This window comes from Saccostrea cucullata, unplaced genomic scaffold, assembly GCF_032062105.1.
Source record: "Saccostrea cucullata isolate Sc308-1 unplaced genomic scaffold, CSIRO_AGI_Scuc_v1 ctg1466, whole genome shotgun sequence".
Classification (NCBI taxonomy): domain Eukaryota; kingdom Metazoa; phylum Mollusca; class Bivalvia; order Ostreida; family Ostreidae; genus Saccostrea; species Saccostrea cuccullata.
The window spans coordinates 9,525-20,408 of record NW_026939584.1 but is presented as its reverse complement, the minus strand read 5'-3'; the positions used below and the strand labels follow the sequence as shown (position 1 = coordinate 20,408).

Below are 10,884 nucleotides of genomic sequence, written 5' to 3'. Positions count from 1 at the left end.
AACATTGAAAGTTTCAAAACGATTGCCTGAGTAGTTATTGAGAAAATCGAAATTAAAGAATTTTTCCTTTTACCCGGTTTCCATGGCAATAATCGATTATATGAAAATTTTAAATACGAGTTGCAGAACTACAGATACTAATCCTTAAAATAAGAAAAGTTTCATGACGAACGTTTAAGGGACCAGAGAGAACACTCTCGGACAAAATTTGTCGCTTTTTACAGGTTTCCATGGCAACGGTAGACATATTGGAACTGAACGACCTCACTGCACAACTACAACCAGTGATCGTCCTTTGAGGAAAGTTTCAGGAAGATTGTCCCAGCCATCTCCGAGAAACAGCCTGGATAAAAAAAACATGCGTACAATATCAATATGTCGTCCCCGACTTCGTTCGGGGCGACATAATAACTCCTGAATTTTTCTCATCAATAACTCCTGAATTTTCCCCTTCAATTCGAGCATTTCTGCATTGCAGAGAGCTGATGTGTGTTATGAGATGATAAATCATGTGTGAACTTTCTCAGTTTAGCGGAATCATGAACATTTTCGGCGAGATGAATGTTTTGTATACAGTGGTGATCAAGGCTTTGCGAACCATCAGGAGCGGATCAAAGAATTTATGAATGAATAAAAACTATGGAAATGACGTACCAATTTTTTAATTTATACTTGCACTATCTAATGAAATGAATAATATACAAGTGATAGATATACAAGAAAACGCGAAATGATAATAAATGCAGCTGACAATCGTTATTTTTTTTTATATAGATAAAATAAAATATTTATAAATTCAAGAGACAAAACAGAAGGAGAATGAATGATGGCAAAATATCACATGACGGGAACTGAATTTTATGAATGAAGATTTTAAAAAGTTACTTGTAAGTTGTATATGTTATATCTGTGTATTCTACTTGGCTGTGTGCTTCAAAAAAAAAGGGGGGGGGGTCGTCTTGAACATAGTAAATAGCCATAACGTTTGAACGGTAAGTACTAGGGCTTTCGTATTTCAAATATGTAATCCTTGTGAAAAGAACTTTTATTGGATACGACGAACTTTGACCCTTTGACCTAGACCTTGGAGAACACATGTGTACATCTGAATCTTTTTTTCTGTTTCGTTTCTATGGCAACCGTGAGCGACTCATTACAATTATTTTGAAAGTAGAAATCACTTTGACACATTGCAAGGAATAAACATTGAAAGTTTCAAAACGATTGCCTGAGTAGTTATTGAGAAAATCGAAATTAAAGAATTTTTCCTTTTACCCGGTTTCCATGGCAATAATCGATTATATGAAAATTTTAAATACGAGTTGCAGAACTACAGATACTAATCCTTAAAATAAGAAAAGTTTCATGACGAACGTTTAAGGGACCAGAGAGAACACTCTCGGACAAAATTTGTCGCTTTTTACAGGTTTCCATGGCAACGGTAGACATATTGGAACTGAACGACCTCACTGCACAACTACAACCAGTGATCGTCCTTTGAGGAAAGTTTCAGGAAGATTGTCCCAGCCATCTCCGAGAAACAGCCTGGATAAAAAAAGCATGCGTACAATATCAATATGTCGTCCCCGACTTCGTTCGGGGCGACATAATAATAATAATAAGAAACCGAGTAAAAACAATATGTTCCCAAACTCCGTTTGGGGACATAATTAACGGGCTATAAACATGTACTTAATACAATTGTTGATATAGTATTATCAATTCATCGGTGAAAAGATATGAATCGAAGAATGACCTAATTATTCTCTGTTATCAAACATGTAAAAAAAAAAAAGGCTGAGGAGGGAGCGAGCGTAGGAATATTAACATTTTTTATTTGCATTTCGGGGGAAAAGTGACTTTCTAATGATATTTTGACATTATTTTTGATATCTTTAACGTATGACATACACAACTAAATACTCTTATCATGAACAATAATGTTGTATCTACTTATCATGATGGAATTATTTTGGTCGGACCAATATGTGTGAACTGCCGCTGAAAACAATTATATATCTTGCAAAGATAGTATGCATTGATCGAATATATGAAAATATATTTCATTGGCTAATTCACCATCACTAACCACCTACGCTTTGTCCGTAGGTCTGTCCGTTGACCTATGAACCCCAACATGGCACCACCCTCGAATATAGGTACAGTGTGTAAATACATGTTACTAATATTTATGGACTCAGTCCTCATCTCTGCACCACAGGAGTTCTAGCCTTAAGCTCTATTACTTACTTACTTCAAAGTTCCCAATTTTATTGTTCTTAGTCAAAACTCTTAATGATACCATTGTATTTCCGTTCAAATTTTATTACTTACTATCGATGGGCTTGATTGGTCTATTCGGATCAATTTCATTACAAAATGATCTAACAAATTATAGTGTATTTGAACAACACCAAAATCCAATTTGTTTTGACAAGATGATAATTGTTTACAAAATAAAGTCCTCTTTCCAATTATAAAGTCACCGAATTTGCGTCACTAATAATATACATTCTGATTTAATAAACCTTTATCTCATTTCATTTTAACTGCTAAAAACTAAAAATGATTATGTTATTAATCATGATTAATATTGTCTAAGTTTAAAATGTTCACACAATATGTCTCTGCTAAACCCTATAGGTTTACATTACCCAAAGACTCAGGTTAATGCATGTAACTTAAAAGCTGTATGATAATCAATATGCATTATTACTTTGGCAGTACTAAATAGAAATAAAATTGAGTAAGACAGAGAAGACACTAGTTTAAGTAGTTTTAGGTGGACTTGATTTTACCGGCATCCAGAATCCATAAGATTTGCGCACTCACTGCACCATGACCTCAGATTTATGTCATTTTAACTGATTAGGTTAGTCTTGTGCAATAGTTGAATCCACGCTTTTCAAAAGTTATGTCCCTTGGCCACCATCTTAGGGGATAAACCCATAGAATCCTCACAGTACCCTTTCAGGTTTGTAACTTTGTCATTTGACTAGGAAAAATTGTTGCATAGTGTATACTGATTTTCCCATGTTGGGGCTACCCATACATCCAAAGAAAACAATTTTAACCCAGTGGATTCATCATAGCCCACCAAAATGTTTGGTAGCATAAACAGGAGAAACGTTGCTTCTTTCCCTTTCGACCTTTTGGTTGACCCCGCAAAGGGACACAACTTTTGTAAAGTGTGGATTGGTCTATACTTTACTTCTTCCAATAGCTCATATTAAGTTATAGTCCTCGCACCTCTAGCAAGTCTAGCATTTTAAAGTCCGGGAAATTAGAGTTAGTCCTCCAATGTGATTCATGAGATTAAATTAATAGTTAAATTACGTTGCAAAGATCTGTATTTTTCTGAGGACCAGAAATATTAAAAGTTGTTTTGCTGTTTTTCTATTTTTCGTGCAAAAAAACTTCGATGGCTTGGCAGTTAGACATTTAAACATTGTACAATTATCAGATTATAAATTGGCAAATGTGATGTCAGAAATGCTTAAAGGATGAAAGTTTTTCTGCCCCCCCCCCCCCCCAAAAAAAAAACCCCTGAATCCGCCGTTGGAAATTGAAATAAAATTAATAAAAATTTTAATAATAGGCCTACTAAATCTCAATATTTATTCGGCATAGTTTTTAACATTCATGGGTAGGATATCTTGTGTATGGGATTGTTTGGGATCATCCATTGTTTCAATGTTTATGGGTATACATCTGAGTTTTTGATTCCATTTGGGCAAATAGACGCATCTTTTACATTTCTGTTTCAAATGGAATGGTATGCTAAAAGCTTAATGTTTCATTTATAATTTCTACAATATTTGCTTATTTCAGCTTAAATATTGAAAAAAATAAATATGCAAGAAAAGTCTCAAATACCTCAATATGATGCTCAACCACAAAGTTTTTTTTGTTTTTTTTTCAATGCTAAATGTTATCTGGTGGCCATTCTTTTTACATTCGGAACACTTTTAAGTTTACGACCATAATATGCACTAGAAATTTGAGAAGTTCCGAAGTAAGAAAAGCCAAAGGCGGAGAACCAGTTAACCACGCGAAAACGAAAAGAAATCTGAAATGTCCGCTTTTCGAGCAAAATTTCCTTCTGGATCAATAGCGATTAGCTCATACAGAGACCAGCATTTTAAGGTAAAGATAAAGCCACATTCTGAACCTATTTCAAGCCTCACCTGTTGTTTATGCGTGTGGTGGTTTTCGATACCGGGCATTTTTGCCTATGGGTCGAATCCCACCGGTACCCAACAGAAGCACGTTTTCCGGTGTGTGAGAGCGAGGCGCCAGAATTTGCATGTTGTATGTCCACTGTGTTTGCTATATTACCTGTTTTTCCATACAATAAACAGTGGTAAGTTTACTCTATCGTTTTCCCTCGATCTCGGCTCTGTAGCGGAGCGGAAACACGATAAATGGCGCTGCGAGCAGGGTGGTAAGTGTTGACGAGTGGGGAAAAATTATTTCTACAGTGACGACAACGTGGATGGCGCCATTTTGAAAAATAATAAAATTGATGTGTATTTGTGCTATGTTCGCGGTGTTCCGCAGATCATTCATGTTGTAATATGCAGAATTGATTGTTGTTTTTTCAATTTTTGGTGCGTATTGAGTTACTATTTTTATCATGGAAAAAATGCAAACTGTAGGTTTAGGTAGAGGGGGATATCCGGATGGCCGGTACGTCCAGCCTGGGGGAAATGGCCAAGGTAGCCTGGGAAGTACCTCAGGGAATATCGGTAAGGGTAAGGTCCCTAATACGAGCAAGGTGCATTTTGACCCAAAGATGTTCAGTACACCCCGAGGGGAGAGTGCCCCTGTTTATAATGTCATCCAGTATGAGCAAGTTGATATGTCGCTCACTCAGGAGGGGGGTAAGCTTCAGGGTAAAAAAGAGGTAATGTCAATAACTGAACTTGAGAAAAGACAACAAGTACTTGAGGAAGCAGTTGCCAATCTACAGGGTATGGTAGATGGTTTAGGCTATGGTCTGGGTGATCTAAGAAGTGAGGTTTCTGAGCAGGTAAATTCTATAAGGGGTGAAGTGTCGCATAGGGTAGATTCTCTTAGAAATGATATAGGATCTCTTGAGATGAGTATGACCGTGCAAGTACAGGGGGTAGGTACCCAGCTGGGGGGAATAACCAGAATGTTGAGTGGTCTGTTTGGTCCCAATAAAACTTGTGAAAGTCAGACATCTACTGTCAGCCTCGCTGCAAGTCAGCCACTTCTTTCCAGTAGCCAGGGGAGTCCTTGGGTTCCTGGACAGACAGTACATGGGTCTTCTGCATTAAGTGAGGGTGTAGCATTCTCTGGGGTCCAGGGGGTATGGGCAGCTCAGTTGGATCTGTCTCCGCAGGGGGGCAGGTTAATGCCAGCTTCTCACGGGGTGTCTGGGACAGAGCCGAGCCGTAACTTTACAACTGGTTATGGTAGCTCGACTAGCCTTGGGTTTGGGCTACCTAGTACCATATTGTCAGACTCATTACAATCAGGAGGTTTTATCAGTTTTGAAAATGCTGATCAAAGGTCTCAGAAAGGGGGTCAAGTTTCTAGAGGTATGGGAGGAGCCCCTGTCCAAATGCCCTTGACCCCAGGTTGCCCCAATGAGATTTGGCAAAATGCCACAGGACCTGGTTATCATGGAACTCCTTCTGGACCACCAATTACCATGGGGAATAGGCCACCAATTATGTTGCACATGTGGCAATCAGGTAGTATCCCAAGTCCTACTTTAGCAAGTACACATAGGTCTCCATTGCCAAGCCTTATACCACCCACTGGGTGAAAAAAGTGGTTTCCCATCATGGGAAACTTTATGGAAACCACATGGAAACCTCAAGTTTACATCATGTTTCCCAGTGGTTTCCGTAGCGGATGCTAGGTTCTCCCGCCAAGTTTCTGTGACACGGAAACCCCCTACGCTCCGATTCCATAAGGTATCCCGAACCACGGAAACCTCTGTAAACCTGAAGTTTCCCCAACATCCACGTAGTTTCCCGTAATGGGAAACCTGAAGATTCCACTGGTTTCCAGAATCAGGAAACTTGATGGAATCGGAGCGTAGGGGGTTTCCGTGGAATGGAAACTTGGTGGAATCTTTAGGTTTCCTTATACGGGAAACTACATGGAAGTTCGGGAAACCTCACGATTCCTAAAGTTTCCTTGACTCAGGAAACCATATGGAATCGGAGCGTAGGGGTTTCCGTGGAATGGAAACTTGATGGAATCTTTAGGTTTCCTTATACGGGAAACTACATAGAAGCTCGGGAAACCTCACGATTCTTAAGTTTCCTCGACTCTGGAAACCATATGGAATATGAGCTGATGGTTTCCGTGGAATGGAAACTTGATGGAATCTTAAGGTTTTCTTTTATGGGAAACAACATGGAAGCTCGTGAAACCTTATGATTCCTGAAGTTTCCTTGACTCAGGAAACTATATGGAACTTGTGTAGCACTTTCTGTGTGGCAGAAACTTGGTGGAATTATCTGGAGTCCCATTCCTGGTGGAAATTACTGGGAAACTTCAAGATTCCCCAACTTTTCTAAAGGAAGCAATGCGAAATAATGCGTATTCTTTGAAAAATCTATCAAAAAAATTTATTACATGTAAAAGAAAATAGCATTACCATTTTAAATGTTTAATAATTCATTTGATGTACAAAAACTGTAACTGAATTTTTCAATGATATCAAAATATTAAATAAATTCATATATCTTAGATAAACAATAGACAGTCTTTCACATTCAAGTCCATTCATAAGGGTCATTAAGTACTCCTTTCAACATCAGTTTCCTGGTTTTCTTCACATCACCTATGATCTGCAATATTCATACAAAATTATTATATGATGTCAGAATTATAATGCTTGATAACTTAGAAATCTGAAAGATCAGTCAATGTCCTTTAATATACCAATATCAATAATTACTTTCCATGACCATGATACATATGATTTCAGCATTTAATTTATCTCTTTAATATTTTATGCTTTATGATTAGTGAAAAAAATAACATAATATAAATAATGTTTTCAGCCTTATTATGTCATTGAGAATATATTACTACATGTATCTCATACTACCAACCCTGCTTTAAGTTTGATTAGTTTGAGAGAAAACATACCCTTTATAATAACAAAAATATTAGGGAGAGATTTTTTTTATTAATTTTGATATTCAACCTATAAATTGGTTGAAGATCATTGCAGACCCTCCACCCCATTAGACAAAAGCTAGATTACACCAGGGGAGAAATATACTCTGGACTACGAATTTAAATAAAGATATACAGTACATTTTGATACTGACCTTTGACCTAGAAAATTAGTCCAGTGTGACATGGAGTGATGGGTAGACACTGACTGAGGACATCCACAGAACAGGACCTAAAAATAATGCAATATATATATTACAGTATATATACAAATGTACTTGTAGGTTAATGATTTATCATATACTGCATTGGACACATATGATTTTATAATGGTTTAAGTATCCAGGTATCTTATGAGTAATTTTATACCGGTATTGCATGTATGCTCAGTTTATTTAAGAAATAAATAACAAGTTTATAAACTTCAATGGGAGAGATACCACAAATGTATATATAAACAAGTAATTTCATTTTTTTTTCACATATATTGACCAACATTATTCACATCCATTCATCATGTTCATGAATTGGCTAATCAAAATTCAGTCAGTTTTAAGGCCGGTTTTACATGGTAAGATTTGTATTATAAGATTTGTATTACAATACAAAATCTTACTGTGTATACACTCTTAATACAATGTATCATAAGATTTTTCGAATCTTATAAGACTGTATTAGAATAGAGCAATGCTCTATTTCCTAATACAAGTCTTAACTCACCTTTCACTTTCAACCAATCAAATGTACTCACATTGGGGGTCATCCTATTTATATCATTACTAAATAAAGCACATGGTAAATAATAAAGTCCGACTTTTCGAGTAAAGATATAAAAAAACTCGTGGTTTTATGGGAAGGGGAAGAGGACTTGTGGAATATATCAAGCTGTAGCCACCACAAAAAAGATGCTAGAAGCAGAGCTTATTATTATCGTTTTTATTATTTTGACAGAGAGAGAAATATGGCAGGAGAAAACACGTGGGAATAATAGTTTATTTAAATATTATGAGATTATCTATTAGCGTGTGTACAAGAAAGTATAATAATACAAAAGTATTATAATACTTGTATTATACTACAAATCTCATCGTGTATACCGGCCTTTAGATCTATATGATATACCATAAAGGACTTTCAGGAAGTTTCACATTTACAAAAGTTATTCCCCTTCGCAGGGTCGATCTGGGGTCAACCGGCTTAAAAACGCTGTTTTCCCTCTTTAACCGTATCAACGCTGAGAGACAATATCTTAGAAATAAAATCCGTATGAACATATTCATTATGATTTTCATGTTGTCCCCATACTCTGGCAATACAGATACAGATCGTAATTGTCCAATATTTTTGAAGATTAAAAATATATAAACAAGTAACTTACAAAGGACAAAGTGGGAAAAATGAACGATACGCCGACAATTGGAGAAAACTCTTAGGAATGTGAAATTCGTCTATTGGTGATGACAATTCCTGTTTTAATGTCACTGAAAAATTAAGAGACATTAAAAATTTAAGCCCTGATTGTCATACACGCATGCTGTTTTTTCATCCATATAACCTTTTAGTATCATAAAATTTACCAAAATTTAATACTTCAAATAATTTCATTGAATATCTATAAAATAAAGGAAACTCTAAAAACTTAGTGACTTGCAGAAATTATTCCTTGGAGAGAAAAAAATCTATCATATTTCATATAAATATATGCATAATGAGCCTTTTTTATGCATTTAGAACATATGGTATGTGCCTCATTTCCCCCAAGAAATTTTCAAAGACAATGGACTATCTGTAAGCAGAAATCATTGCTGTTTACTTACATTGGAAAAATTTATGAAAACAAGAGGCCCTGGGGCCACAGTACACACCTGAGCACATCGGGCTTGAATTTACCCCCCCCCCCCTTCCAGGCGTTCATCATTTGAACAAACTAAAATCTACACTACCTGAGGATGATTCCATATAAATATCACTAATCATAACTTTGAAGTACTTGAAAAGAAGATTTTAAAAGGTTTATATATATCCCTATGTAAAACTTGGGTCGGCCATTTTGGCCCCACCCTTGCCCCAGGGGTCATGATTTGATACAAACTTGAATCTACACTACCTGAGGATGATTCCACATGAGTTTCATCTTTTCTGGCTCAGTGGTTCTGGAGAAGAAGATTTTTAAAGATTTTTCTTATATATGCCTATGTAACAGTACTTGGAAAAGGGCATGGTCCTTCATTTGAACAAACTTGAATCCCCTTCACCCAAGGATAACTTTGTAAGTTTGGTTGAAATTGGCCCATCGTTTTTTGAGAAAGAAGAATGAAAATGTGAAAACAAATGGAAAAAGTTTATCAGAATAACAACAACGACAGGCAACGGACAAATTTTGATCAGAAAAGCTCACTTAAGCCTTCGGCTCAGGTGAGCTAATTAACTAATTTCCTATTTTTTTAAATTCTAATAATGCTTAAAATAATTTAATCTATCAAAAATAATCTAACTGAATATCTAAAATAATATTTTCATAATCTTAATCTAAGGGCAGATCACTCTAACTTCATAAAACTACCTGATATTAAAGTAGAACTCTTTCATTTTTAGAGCTTCCTTTCAGAATTGAATGTGACCAGCAAGAAATCAGTTAATATGCATTTCCTTTTTTTTCATTCATTTTTTTTTTTCAAAGATCTCAGAGTTTTTCTTTTCAATTCAGGTTCAAGATGACAAAGTTTTATTGAAGTGTATGTATTAGAGAACTGATTGTATGTCAATCATAGCAATACACACATAACATGGAGGAGGCAAATTGTTTCAGCCCTAGTAGCTTTTACATAAAACTTCTTGTAGCTCACAGCTGATATACCACAGTTCAGTATTTAGATAAAATTTAGAATCTCTTTTTTTCAGCAATGTGTCATATACATACTAATCATGAATGAATTACCACTTACCAAATGACCACATCCTGAATCATCATACATTTTCTATGATTTTATCTCACTGGTTTCTTTTAACGTCACACAGTTTTCTCTCTCTGAAATGATAAATTATGTCCAGGTAGTGGTACTATTGCATTCTAATTAATTTGACTAATTATGTAGATAGCATTAGCAACAACCAGGATGAGAAAAATAACCAGAGGTCTCTGTCGAGACTGTAGCTCTACTGGTTTGTACTTATCAAAGAACTGATGCACAGAATTATGTGTAGTCTACTTGTTTGCCAAGTTATATTGAAATCAGACTAAAATTTAAGGAGGAGTAGTGTTTGCAGACAGACGGACAGCTGGACAGACGGACGGACGCCGGACGCATTTCTATCGCATAAACTCTTCTGGTCTCTGACCAGTAGAGCTAAAAACAAGTCATACTATCAATATTAATTCACTATTAGCCTGTTTTTTTTTTACATCTTCATCTCAACAGGATAGACATTACAAAAAAAAAATCTTTTGAGCGGTCAAGGCCAGGTAAAATTAATCTTTCAATTCTCATCCTAATTTGCAAAAAAATTGGGGCGGGTGGGCGGATTTTATTTTTTATTTTTTATAATTGTTAATTTATATGTAGGCCTAAGTTTCCAACAAAACAATGGACGCCCCCTTTACACATTTTTTTCATTACCTTAATGCAAATATGAAAGAGATTCAATTCTTTTCATATTCTTTAAATATTTAATGAAAATTTTTGCTTTTTTTGAAAGTTAAATATTTATTGTTTATTG

The 10,884-nt window shown here is 35.7% G+C and overlaps 1 long non-coding RNA gene across 1 annotated transcript; it reads right to left on the bottom strand.

The window, feature by feature from the left end:
• Positions 1-6,645: 6,645 nt before the first annotated feature.
• LOC134253358 (uncharacterized) lies at positions 6,646-10,191 on the bottom strand. Its single transcript, XR_009989114.1, has 4 exons — positions 10,113-10,191; positions 8,546-8,648; positions 7,323-7,399; positions 6,646-6,833 (listed from the first exon to the last, which is right to left on the bottom strand). It is a non-coding gene; the product is annotated as an uncharacterized LOC134253358 (long non-coding RNA).
• Between the last annotated feature and the right edge of the window lie 693 nt (positions 10,192-10,884).